Here is a 12,325-nt window from a genome sequence, read left to right on the forward strand (position 1 = left end):
GATATTTTTTAGTGGAAGGCACTGTCCTCAATTATGGGAACTTGGGAACTGATGAGCAGTCAGCAGGGGTGTGGGAAGCTGGAGATGGATGGGGGGGGCGTTGAAAACCAGGGGTCTTATTTATAAGGTTAAAGTCATACCTCTGGATCTTACCACCTGAGTCTATGAATATATTCTGTCTTCTCTAACTAGCTGGCACCTCAAAACTATGTCAGTTTAGAAATTCTGAAAATAGGACTGCCGCTGAGCTTTTGAAAAGAACTGTCGGTATCAAGAATGTGACACCACTCTTTCAGGAGTTTTAACCTCCACCCACGTTCAGTTATAACAATTGTACTTTATGCATGTGGAGGAGCAAATGGCCAAATTCAACCTCTACAGAGCTCTGCTCCTTCCCCTCTCCCTTATATATATGTATATATTATATATAATATATACAGTTCATATACGTTCCTCACACGCATACAACCTCCTCATATGCATACAACACAGAGACTTTCTGCCACGGAAAACCTTCACAACAAATCCAGCCAAAGGAGTTTGCAAAACAGCCCCTGCTGGATTTTTTTACCGAAAATAACTCTCAGGTGGTACAAAAATAATTATCCTTACTAAGGAGCATTAGTATTTTCCAGCCTTAAATAAAACCTGTGTCTATATGTACCTTAATTATATATATTTTATGTGTACATATAATTAAAATATTAAAAGTAAGGTACATAAAACTACATATATTCAGTATATAAGTAGAAAGAGTATATCTATTTAGTATTATATCTATGCATATATTTATACATCTATACAAATATCCATTGACCCTCAAGACTGTCTTTCAGTGCATGGTTTCAGAACTAATCTTTTTAGCTGGAGCCCTTTTCTGCTGCCCAACGTTTTTTAAAAACAGATGAAGCCTGGTATAAATGAGGACAGCTTTGATTGGCTGCATCTAGAAACTGTGGGTGCTCCTGAAAATGCAGATTCCTGGGCCTCGTATTTTACTGACTCGTTCAGAATCTCAGGGGATGAAGTTCATTTTTAACAACTCCTCAGGAGACTGTGATCATCGTGCTGTCCTATCCCAGAGCATAAATATCACCAGCCACTCAGTCGGAAGGTAGATGCGTCCTTGCCAGGCTCTGAGTTCATGTGAAAGTGGCTTAGCTCTCCAGCAAGGCCAGGTGAGAACACGGTCTTTCCCTTTTGAAATATCTCACAGCATACAATAGAAGCTCAATACAGATATTTGTTTCATTGTTTCTCCTGCTTCTGATGGAGGGAAGAGGGGTCATGAAACACCAGTGAGAAAGCATGTGCACCGAGGGACTCATGCTAATAGTGTCTTACCTGTTGACCTTTATTTTCTCAGCCAGCTAAGAGTGATATCTATTCCACGTTCTAGAACCCCCTCAGACCTTGGATCTGGAAAGATGGTCCCATTCTGTTCTTCCACGGGATAGTCTCACTGTCCCTGTACCAGTAGCAGACAACTCTACCCAGAGGCTGAATTTAACTACTGCAGACTTCTGTTTCACCTTTCATCTTGGCTAATGACTCTTTGATCTCAGACTAATAGTAAATTCTTTCTGGAAATCAAATAACACTTAGGCAAGTAAGTGTAACTGGATGGCCTGTTACCGCTCCCTCCCCACAGAAAGAATACTTTTTCTACAGTACTGGGAATCACACCCATTTTAATAAACCCTCCAGAGCCCATGGAATTAAAAGTTTGGAAAAGCAATATCACAATGTATTTAGTGACTAAAAACGCCCTTCAGAACTGGGAAGGGAAATGGGAAGATACGGAAGAGAAAAAGTAATTGATTAAGCAGCTTTTCATATTTGTAATCTTAAGAACTGTAGTCATTATGATAAAATTTGAAGATTTGAACTTAGGATCCGTACACTATGAGAAAACATCGAGTTTGTTATTATTTTATTTTTTCTGAGTTTGTTATTATTTTACTAATTTTTTTTTACAGCCTACTTCCAGGCACCATCTGAACTACATATTTTAAAACAATAATGCTGGAGACAATTTTTTAAAAAAGAAACTCTTTAAAATGCTCACTTTGAATAAACCATTTGACAGTGCCTATTCCAATAAAAATCTCACTTCAGCTTCCTTTCACTGCAAGATTCTAGGCCTGGCTGGAGCTAAAGTTTTCCTTTCCTGAGATGGTGGAATTTCCATGAAGGTCAGAGTTTATCCTTGCAGCAAAGGTTAGACAGGTCAGCGATTTGGCAGGAGAATAAAGGGCTTGCGAGGAAATGAAAACCAAGATTACAGAGAATATTAAAATACAGTCTATTCCCCCAAATGTAAAAGAACTTAGCATTACATTCACATACATGATGCAGATGAACAGAAATGCTTAGAAACCAAGGAAAGGAAAATTGTTTTCTTTTGCTGCTTTTTTCCCCAAAGGTCTTTGAATCTGCACAGACACACCCCAAAACACTTGGCTTGTTCCCAAAGCTCCAGACTCTCAAGCTGCTGTAAAAATAGCTGTGAGCTGGAAGGAATGAAGGGTGGCAAAGGAGAGGGGCCGTGTTTGGCTTTAGCCCCAAAGATTTTTACGTGTACAAACTCATTTGTCTACGTGGATAAATGCAGTCACTACGATAATCACATTTACAGGGCAAATAGTCACATGAAGTAAAAATCTCTGACAGTGTTCACGCTGTGAGGGAAAAGAGAGAGGGAGTCATTCCAGATGTCGCTAGATAATTCTGAGCTGTTTCCATGAAAAGCTGGAGGAATGGCATTAGCTCACATGGAAATAATGTTTTAACTAGCTAGGAGTGGTTCCTGGGGCTTGCCCCTATCCTGCCCAGATCTAACCCACCCTGGGCCATTGCAGAAACTATACCCAGCTACTGAGCTGTTAGAGGTGAGCACAACTCTGGTAGGAATAACCTCTGGTCGAAAAAGACATGGCATTTATCACTGCCAGCCTGGGCATCGGTAAACATGCCTCAGAGGACCAAAACCAGAACTCTTGGGGCTCTAGGTCACAAGAAATGCTGAGATAACCCCACAGAGGTAACCAAGGAGAGCAATTTCAGGGTACTCTGTGGAACTGAGTACATCAGTTGCAAAGACAGGCATCTTCTCTCTATAACCACTGGGTGAAATCTGCCACTATGCGGGTATATATATATATTTTTATTCCTCCTCTGTGATAAACAATCCTGGCGACATGAATTGATTTTACTTGATTTCGGTGCTAATGAAATGTGGAGATTGTCAGCTCAAATTAAAATCTTTTTATTTCAGGGTGAATAAATATGAAAGGGCTCTTTGGAATGAGGCTTTGAGTTGGAGTCTGGAGCTCCTAAGAAAACTGTGCAATGCCCTTCCCCCCAAATCCTAGTATTATAAAATATTGTAAAAATACTCTCAGATGTGCTTCTGCCTTAACCACGTGATTGCTGAGAACTGGCCCCTCACTCCCCCAGGGCCTGGAGAGCAGCCTTCACTGTGGAAACCTTGCCGAACTCAGCCTTAAAGAGACAGCGCTCTGTAAGAGGGACGTCTCTCCTCATCTCGGCCACTGTGGGCCAAATGAAATTCTAGGCTTGAATAGTTAGGGAGGATCTATCAGATCCGTTGGTCTTGCTAACTGGGGTAAGTAGGGTGCAGTGTGCCATATTGGCCACAACCCACAAAATCAGCTCCCACTTAGAAGTGGGCAAGGCTGGCTTCCCAGCTTGGAGTGTGAGGTAGAGGACATCTACAGATGAGGGGAGGGTCATCGTGGAAAGCAAGAGACCATCTGAGAAGCCAGGTGGTGGGGGAGTGGCTAGAGGAAGAGAAAAAACTAGGAGAAAAGGGTCAACAAGAGAAAAACCACATGAAGGATCCAGGAGGTTCAGGAAGCAAGAATCTGGAGTGTTTCCTTAAGCCACTGGTACACAAGGGAATGAAAATTTTATAGAGAAATTGGAGAGACAGCATGTGGTGAAGCTACTGAGGACACCCAGTAGGTGCAGAGGACAACAGAAAAGCCTAGAAGGCTTTGCACTGGGATCCTCATGAGGAAAACAGTAGGTGTTGTTGAGAATGTTGAATACGACACTCTAATGAGAATTAGACTCGGTTTAGGGTTATCCTATAAAATCCAGAACAGATACTGCATGGGACAGATATACACTAGAACAATCATTCACTGTTTACCTGAAATTCAAATTTAACTAGGCGTCCCATATTTTTATTTGCTAAATCTGGCAACCCAGATTCAGTTTACAAGCACACTATGATTACTTAAACAAAATGAACTGTAAAGTTTACAAAGTGGGTTTTATTGCTTGCCTTCAATTCTTTCTCCTCTAAGGAACTTGGCGGCGGGGTGGGGGTGGGGGTCGGGGGGGGTGGGCCGGGAGGGAATAACCTTTAACTCAAATGTGGCTTCAGAAGAAGTCTCTCCTCATCTCATCAAAGTCTTGATTCCGGTGCATATACCACATGTGGTTTGTGGGCCACAAAACACGCCAACCACGCTATGGCAGCCTCTTATTGTTTCCAGGCCATTATTGCTAAGTCTTCTCCCTTATGCAGTTACCGTAAGAACAGTAGTTCAGCACCAAGTCTATAAATCTTTAGAAATTAACTTCTACAGAAGGCTTTATTTGCTTCCAAAATACTCTTCAAAATGCTTAATAACCTGTATTCCTCATTAGCTTAGGAAAGATGCATAAAACTGCATCACATCCTTTTTCTATGCCATGGGCATTCTCTACATGGTGTGGCTTTCCAGGTGCTACACTTGTCTCTCCTTTTTTTTTTTTTTTCCTCTCCTTCACCTGCAGGAGACCAGGCCCCATGGAGCTTATCCACACCTTCTAAAGGATTCAGGGTGCTATGGAATTTTGTTTCCATTTTCCATCTCCTTGACTGAGAATCTTACCTTAGCGATTATGTCAATGAATAGTTCCATGTGGGATTGAGCAAAACCCAGGGCTCCAGCTGTGATCTCTCTCCTACTTTCCAGACCTACATACTCTGCTGCCTGCTCAGCCTGGCACCAGGGTGCCTTATCAAAAGAGCCAGAAAAACATCCTGGTCCCACTGATTGTTGGCCCACTCCTAAAAAGGCATGATGGGAGGTGAAGCACCTGTAATCACAGGAAGTAGTTTTACATTGGAAAGAAACTACTCTGCGGGTGGCCTCTTCTGGGGACCTTTGAAGGATAAAGGGCCATGAGATCAAGGAAGGAAGTTCCACTTTGAAGAGTTGATGCAGGGCAAATAGCCCCAGTTTCTGAGACAGAGGGGCCAAGGGAGATTCTCTGTGGTTCAAGGAAAGTAAGAAAAGCTCCCCAAGGCTTGATGGAGGACGGAGGGGGGAAAGTGGAGCTGTTCCATGGAGGGGTGGAAGCCTACATTAAACTGGAGTGGAGTTTGGTTGAGAAGGAGCTTTTCTTTCTTTTTTTATATGAGCTCAGATCAAGTTGGTTTTTGTTTTTTTCCCCAACAGTCTTATGGAGGTTAACATTTTAGGGGTGGGTACTATAAGTGTGATAGCACCCCTGTTAAGGATGAAGAGCGGTAGCATTGAGCCAGTAGTGAAATATGCAGAAAATACTGCAGGAACAGGCAGTAAACCTGAGAAGGATGGTCGTCACCTCCCATGAGCATCTGAAGAGGCAGATTTAGTCAGTGCCGGGGATGGTTCTCACAGCTTAAGGCTTCAAACGAGATTACTGACTAGATTAATTTTCTGTGGGATACTGGGTTTGGTTTGCAATTCAAAATCGGAGTTCATTAAATTTGCATGGCAGTTGATTAACTTCCATTAAGGAGCACATCTTGAAGTTTCAATACTGGGAAATGTATGTGTGTTGACACCTCCTTAGTTCCAATACTCAGAATGCAAACACAGGAGCCTCCTATTGATTTCACTGAATTTCACCAGGCAGCCTAAACCCATACCTTAAATCCCCATTCCAGTTTCTTGAAAAATTAGCACCACTACGCATAACTACAAAGGAGTGGAAGTCTAGAAAACTATTGTTAAAATTGTATAGGTCCTTTGCATAATGAACAGAGAGTAATTGAACGAATAAAGGTGCTTTAAACAATATTTCTAACTTAGCAAATATATGATTCAATACCTTTTTTTTTTTTTTACATTTTATTTATTTATTTTTGGCTGTGTTGGGTCTTCGTTGCTGCCCGCGGGCTTTCTCTAGTTGCGGCGAGCAGGGGCTACTCTTCGTTGCGGTGCGTGGGCTTCTCATTGCGGTGGCTTCTCTCACTGTGGGGCACGGGCTCTAGGCGCGCGGGCTTCAGTAGCTGCGGCACGTGGGCTCAGTAGTTGTGGCTCACGGGCTCTAGAGCACAGGCTCAGTAGTTGTGGCACACGAGCTTAGTTGCTCCGCGGCATGTGGGATCTTCCCGGACCAGGTGGGGCACGGGCTCTAGGCGCGCGGGCTTCAGTAGCTGCGGCACGTGGGCTCAGTAGTTGTGGCTCACGGGCTCTAGAGCACAGGCTCAGTAGTTGTGGCACACGAGCTTAGTTGCTCCGCGGCATGTGGGATCTTCCCGGGCCAGGGATCGAACCCGTATCCCCTGCATTGGCAGGCGGATTCTCAACCACTGCGCCACCAGGGAAGCCCCCTCAATACCTTTTGAGAAGAACTTCACTTATAAGTCTATTTTGGAGTTGGGTATTTGTTTTTTGTTTTTCCCAATACCACCATATCTGTGCAGGTTTTTAAAGCTATATTTCAGATTGAAAACCTAGGGGTGGTACGTCAGATCTCAGAACCTGAGCTCAGGAAAACCAAGCATTCTGCATCCCGAAAAGACTTAAGAAAGAAGATATAATCCTACGGAACACCAAGTTAGCTTTGCAGAACTGAAAATCTCTCCCAGTCAGCCTGAGCTGTGGGTGACTCTCCTATATTACGACAAAGAGTATGTATATTCAAATGAGAATTTCAAAGGAAGAGTTCACAACTCCCAAGCATTTTTTTTTAACCTCTCACTTGCAAGAGACCAGAACCCCTGGAGGTTTTAACCAAAGTTGTTGAGATGTGGGAAGTTCCCACTCTTTTCTTAAAACTGTCATCCTGGCAAGCCTGTGCCTCAGGATAACAGACACAAAGTAGGGAAGGGATTTGGGAGGCCTGATAAAGGTTTATGAGAGTTTCACCTTGGTCTAAATTCTGGAAGCCACCCACTGTCCTTTCTGTGTCCTCAACAGTGAAATGATGAAGTTTAAACAACACAGAAGAGTCCCAAAGTAGAGGCTGGGCATTTCAGAAACAAAGCTTTGCCTCATTTGGGAGGACATTTTACTAAGGCAAAGTGTGAACTCTGATCACCCTGTTTTTCCACCTGTTCTGAGACGTATAAAGTTTGATAACCAGAGTGCTGGCTCTGAGTTGGAGAACCTTGGAAGCCACACACACACCTTCCAGTTCTTGGGTCTTGAACTCAGGGAGCCATGAAGACAGCAAGACCCCTAAAGACACATTGTTATAGCCTTGGGGTTGTGATAACAGGGCCCCCCTTGGCCACATGTTCTCTTTTTTAATGTCTCACAGCCAGAGACTGCAGATGGAACCAGAAAATCATGTCCTGGTCTCTAGAAACAAAGGTTCTACTGATACGCCTCTTGATATGATTGGGTTTTCCTGCAGGAAAAGCCATATTCAAGAAGACTGCGTAGGAGAATGCAAGTTTCAGAGGCCAAGGAGGCCATAGGTTGGGAGACATGACAAAAAATTATCAAAGGTCAGAGCCTAGGCAGACTGGAGAATCAATACAAGGTCAACTCAATAGAAGTCAATACAACAAAAGCATCAGATAAACCCTACCCAGGACCCAGCTGTAGATTCAGCTAAGCAATGGTTCTCAGCCCTGGCTATACATTAGAATCACCTGGGCTATGCTTTAATCTAAATTCAATAATCACTTTCTCTCCATAACAACTGAGTCCGAATTTGGAGCGTGAGTACAGTTAGGTTTAAAACTGGTGACTCTAGTTTGCAGTCACAGTTGAGAAACACTGAGCTAAAGATTTCTTAAATAGTCCAGCTGGAGCAGGTAGTGGTCTCACATCATGGACAATGAGAGCTTAACCCTAGGGAAGGATGGGAATGGATCACATCTGGCTGGAAACAGATATGGAAGGAGGCAGATGAAGGTAGATTTTGATACAGATGCTTAGGCAGCTGTAACTAGCCTGGTTTATAAAACATGTCTTTGGGCCTGGAAGAATGGATGAGGGCCTGATCCTCAGCCAGTGGGAGTCATATTGCTACTATTTCCCCAGGTCTACATAATCCCTTCAAGGTCAAGTGGCCGCATTTTTGCCTCCACTCCCTCGGTGCCAAGCTTATCAATAGGGATCGCAGCACTGTAATCGCCTACTGAACCCCACCCCCTACCCCACAATGGCCCTGTCTCCTCAGAGACCCTCAATGTGTGTGGGATCAATTATCCATCTCTTGAAATACCTGCCTTCCCCCATCATCCTTCCCAGTCTCCATGGACCCAACACAAAAACGTTTCAGGTCTGCTCCACATCTAGCAGAAGAGAAAGTTAATACATATATAATATGTTTCTCCCACAAGTATCTTTGAGCATCATACTAAAATCCTGCCACCTTCTTTCTTGTCTGATTATGAATACGTTGAAAAGCAGTGAGTCCTATCATCTTGGAGAGGTGAGTCACCAAGAAGACATATGTGGTTTTCTGGCCAAGTTCAAAGTACTTAGCAGAAGTCATGACTTCCTCCCAGCGTGGTTCAGTTTATCGCCTAACAATAAACAGTCAATCCCCAGGTGATTTCTCTGTTTCTATAATAATCTTCCAAGATGAATGGACCATGAGTACTTTTCCATATGACTGGAGCTATCCCCTCTGTCACTATTATACCTTCTGAGCAGCCTTTCAGATTAGACTGGTTTAGTAGTTGAAATTCTTCTGTGTGATAACTCTGGATTCTATTATTAAACCAGTTTAGAAACTACCATCTGGTTTTGGTGTTGATGTCAGCAGTTTCTAGGTTTGGGGTATAATATATCCACCGGAGGGATCCTTCTGGCTGTAACAATATTCCTCAAATTGACCATTACCATAGTTAAGAAAACCAACACTAATAAAATTATTTTTCCTTTGATACTCATATTCCCTTTCATGCTTCTCTCTTGCCTTCACTCTCCTAAACCCTCGGGAACTGTTCCTGTTACACCCTAAGACACCCAGAACACAAAACTTAGCCTGTTCTCTGATTACTTTGAGGCAGGCATTTTAGGGCTTTTTGCTTTACAGATTTTACTGGAGATTTGTGGATTTGCAGGAAGAAGTCACACTGCAGATCTCTTGGCCTTTGACTGTCTCCCTTGCTCTACCTTTATTCCCCCCTCTATTGTACCACGCTAAAAAGAATAAATTAAATCTTCTGAAAACTATGTACTCAAAGGAAACATACTGAAAATGCAGCATCTCCCTCTCTCTCTCTCTCATTACTTTTAACTGAAAGCTTTTACAAATCAGTGGTTGGTGGGTTTATTGGAAACAGTCTTTCAGATGAGCTCCCTTCCTCCCTTCATTTTTTCCTCCCTTCCTCCCTCCCTCCCTTCCTCCCTCCCTCCTTTTCTTTCTTTCCTTTTTATTTTGTTTGTTTGTTTGTTTGTTTTTTGCAGTATGCGGGCCTCTCATTGTTGTGGCCTCTCCCGTTGCGGAGCACAGCTCCGGACGCGCAGGCTCAGCGGCCATGGCTCAAGGGCCCAGCCGCTCCGCGGCATGTGGGATCTTCCCGGACCGGGGCACGAACCCGCGTCCCCTGAATCAGCAGGCGGGCTCTCAACCACTGCGCCACCAGGGAAGTCCTTCTTTCCTTTTTAAAAACTCATTTCTAATGACTCAGGGTCCAAAGCACCCTTGAACACATACTCAGAGTCTGGCTTTCATGTGACCGCCAGAAGTGTCATAGCTCTGGCAGTTGACTCTTCCTACCCTTTGAATATGGAAGCTTTTTAAAAAGCTTTTCTTTTTATTTTTTAGAGCAGTTCATAGCAAAATCGAGCAGAGAGTACAGAGAGTTCCCATGTATTCCCTGCCCCACATACACAGGGCCTCCCCCTCTACCAACATTCCACACCAGAGGGGTACATTTGTTGCGAATGATGAACCTAGATTGAAACGTCATTATTATCCAGAGTCCATAGTTTACATTAGGTTCACTCTTGGTGAGTGGAAGCTTTTTTATCAATGGCTTTTATGGCACCTGCTCTGTGATCTGGGTTCTGCTGGGCCTTATACATTGATGCTTACCCTATATCCCCCATTAGAGGGCAGACAACACGAGGGCAGGGACCCCAATTCCAAGTTCTGTATAATTCCAACAGCCTTCAATATTCTGCCCAGCTCTTGCTATGGACCTATCTTAAAGTTCTGGAATAGAAAAACTATCTTACAGGTCTGGAAGAGTCACAAGCATGACTTTAAACAAGGCCATCAGGGGTGAGCTCACATGGGTGCATTTTCAGAACAGGGATAATGGTGGTGCCCTATAAGGTTAGGGGTTCGGATGTCCTCATGTGACTTAATCAGTGCCAGATGCAGTGGGTTCAAATCAACTGCAGTGTGACAGCATCAGAACATGGGGTAACAAGTTGCAAGTGTTATTTAAAAAGAAGAGAGAGTCTTGTCCCTGCTACTTTTATTACATTTGGATCCTTAATTTATTTCTAAAATAGTCTTGGTGCCAAAGCAAACACATCTCGGCTAATGTGCTCTGTTGTGCGCTTCTGAACCCGGCCAGGCCCTGATGACTGCACTTTGTGGGTCCCTGAATTCACCACAGTTACTTCCGATTTTCTCATTGTGCAATCAGAAGGGGCTTCGTTTTTCAATGATTCCAAAGACTGAACTCCTTGCTGAGGACAGTTTCTCAGGGAGCTCAGATGCAGCAAAATGTGAGAATATGGAGGACAGTTTATCTTATTATTTCATAACCCCCAAAACTCCAGCAAACACGCTGAAGTCAGACAGTATCTTAACTTTTTGAACACTGAAATCCAAGACAAAGGGAGGGCCAACTTCAAACTTGTTTTAAGTTTGTGGAAAAGCAGGTTTTCTTTTTGGAATCGTGACTCATTTAAGTGATCATGAAAGACTGAAAATTAACCTTTCCAACAGGCCTTCCACGATGAATAAGGGTTATTTCAACAAAATCAAGAAGAGGGCTTCCCTTCTTTTTGGTTTTCTTTCTTAAAAGTAAAGCTTGGTCAAGCGACTTCACTTTGTTAATATCTATGTTTAAAAATTATTATCTTTGGGTGGTAGAACTAAGGGTGATAATTTCCAGCTTTTTTACTTCTTTGTATTGTCATACTATTTCATAAAAAGTGTGTCGCTTTTAACATTGTTAAGCCTGGTTTGTAAATACATATATATTTAGAAACGCTAGGATTCTTATAAGACCAATTAAAACCTTTTTCGAGCATCATTATGGATTAACAATAGAGGTAAGCAGGCTGATTTATTTTAGGGACATTGCAAACTCTCCTAAACCAATTTGGACATTCTCAATTAGCCTCCAGAGACTACAGGCAGTGGTGTTCGGAAAATGTTTCATGACCAGCTTTCCCAGGGGAAAAAAAGCCCTGATTGGTAGTATTTGCTCATTTTCGTGGTGGATTTTAAGCTAGTTCGTGATGTCACTGGACATAGGGTTGAGAAGCGATGTGCACACTGACCTCTTTCCAGCCCACACGGGCCCGTGCACGCAGCTCCAGCCCACCAGTGAAATAACAGGTGTGCACACGCGCACACACACACACTCACCACCGGGGACACGTTACAATGAAAGTAAATCCCAGGCTGGTGCGGCAAACGTTTCCCAGCCAACAGGCACCCAGCACCCGTGCAGGCACAGCACATGTTCTTGGAAGGTGAGTAAAATCCCAGGCCTCTGCCTATTTATACATCCCAACAAGCGCTTTCTGAAAAACTCTCATTGGAGGCATGTATTCCTCAACCCTAACAGCAAGATTCAGTTTACTTTCCAGTGGGTATCAGGTGACTGTATCAGGGCCACACAAAATGCCACTCTGAGGAGCACCTGTGACCAGGCTGACTGTAGCCTTCAGCCCCGTCTGGGCGAGGGCAGAGGGGCCTGGAAGACTGCTCTAGCCAGTCCCTGCACCTTAAACACCACTTGTCCTGACAAGGAAAAATGTTTCCCAACGTCTCCTGCGCTAAGTCACAAAGCCTCTGTTGCTGATGGAGATGGCCAAGAAGCAAAGCCTTGAAGGAGCCACACACATCTGGACTGTGGAGCAGAGAGGGCTGCAAATCTAACAGA

This window comes from Physeter macrocephalus, chromosome 18, assembly GCF_002837175.3.
Source record: "Physeter macrocephalus isolate SW-GA chromosome 18, ASM283717v5, whole genome shotgun sequence".
Lineage (NCBI taxonomy): Eukaryota > Metazoa > Chordata > Mammalia > Artiodactyla > Physeteridae > Physeter > Physeter macrocephalus.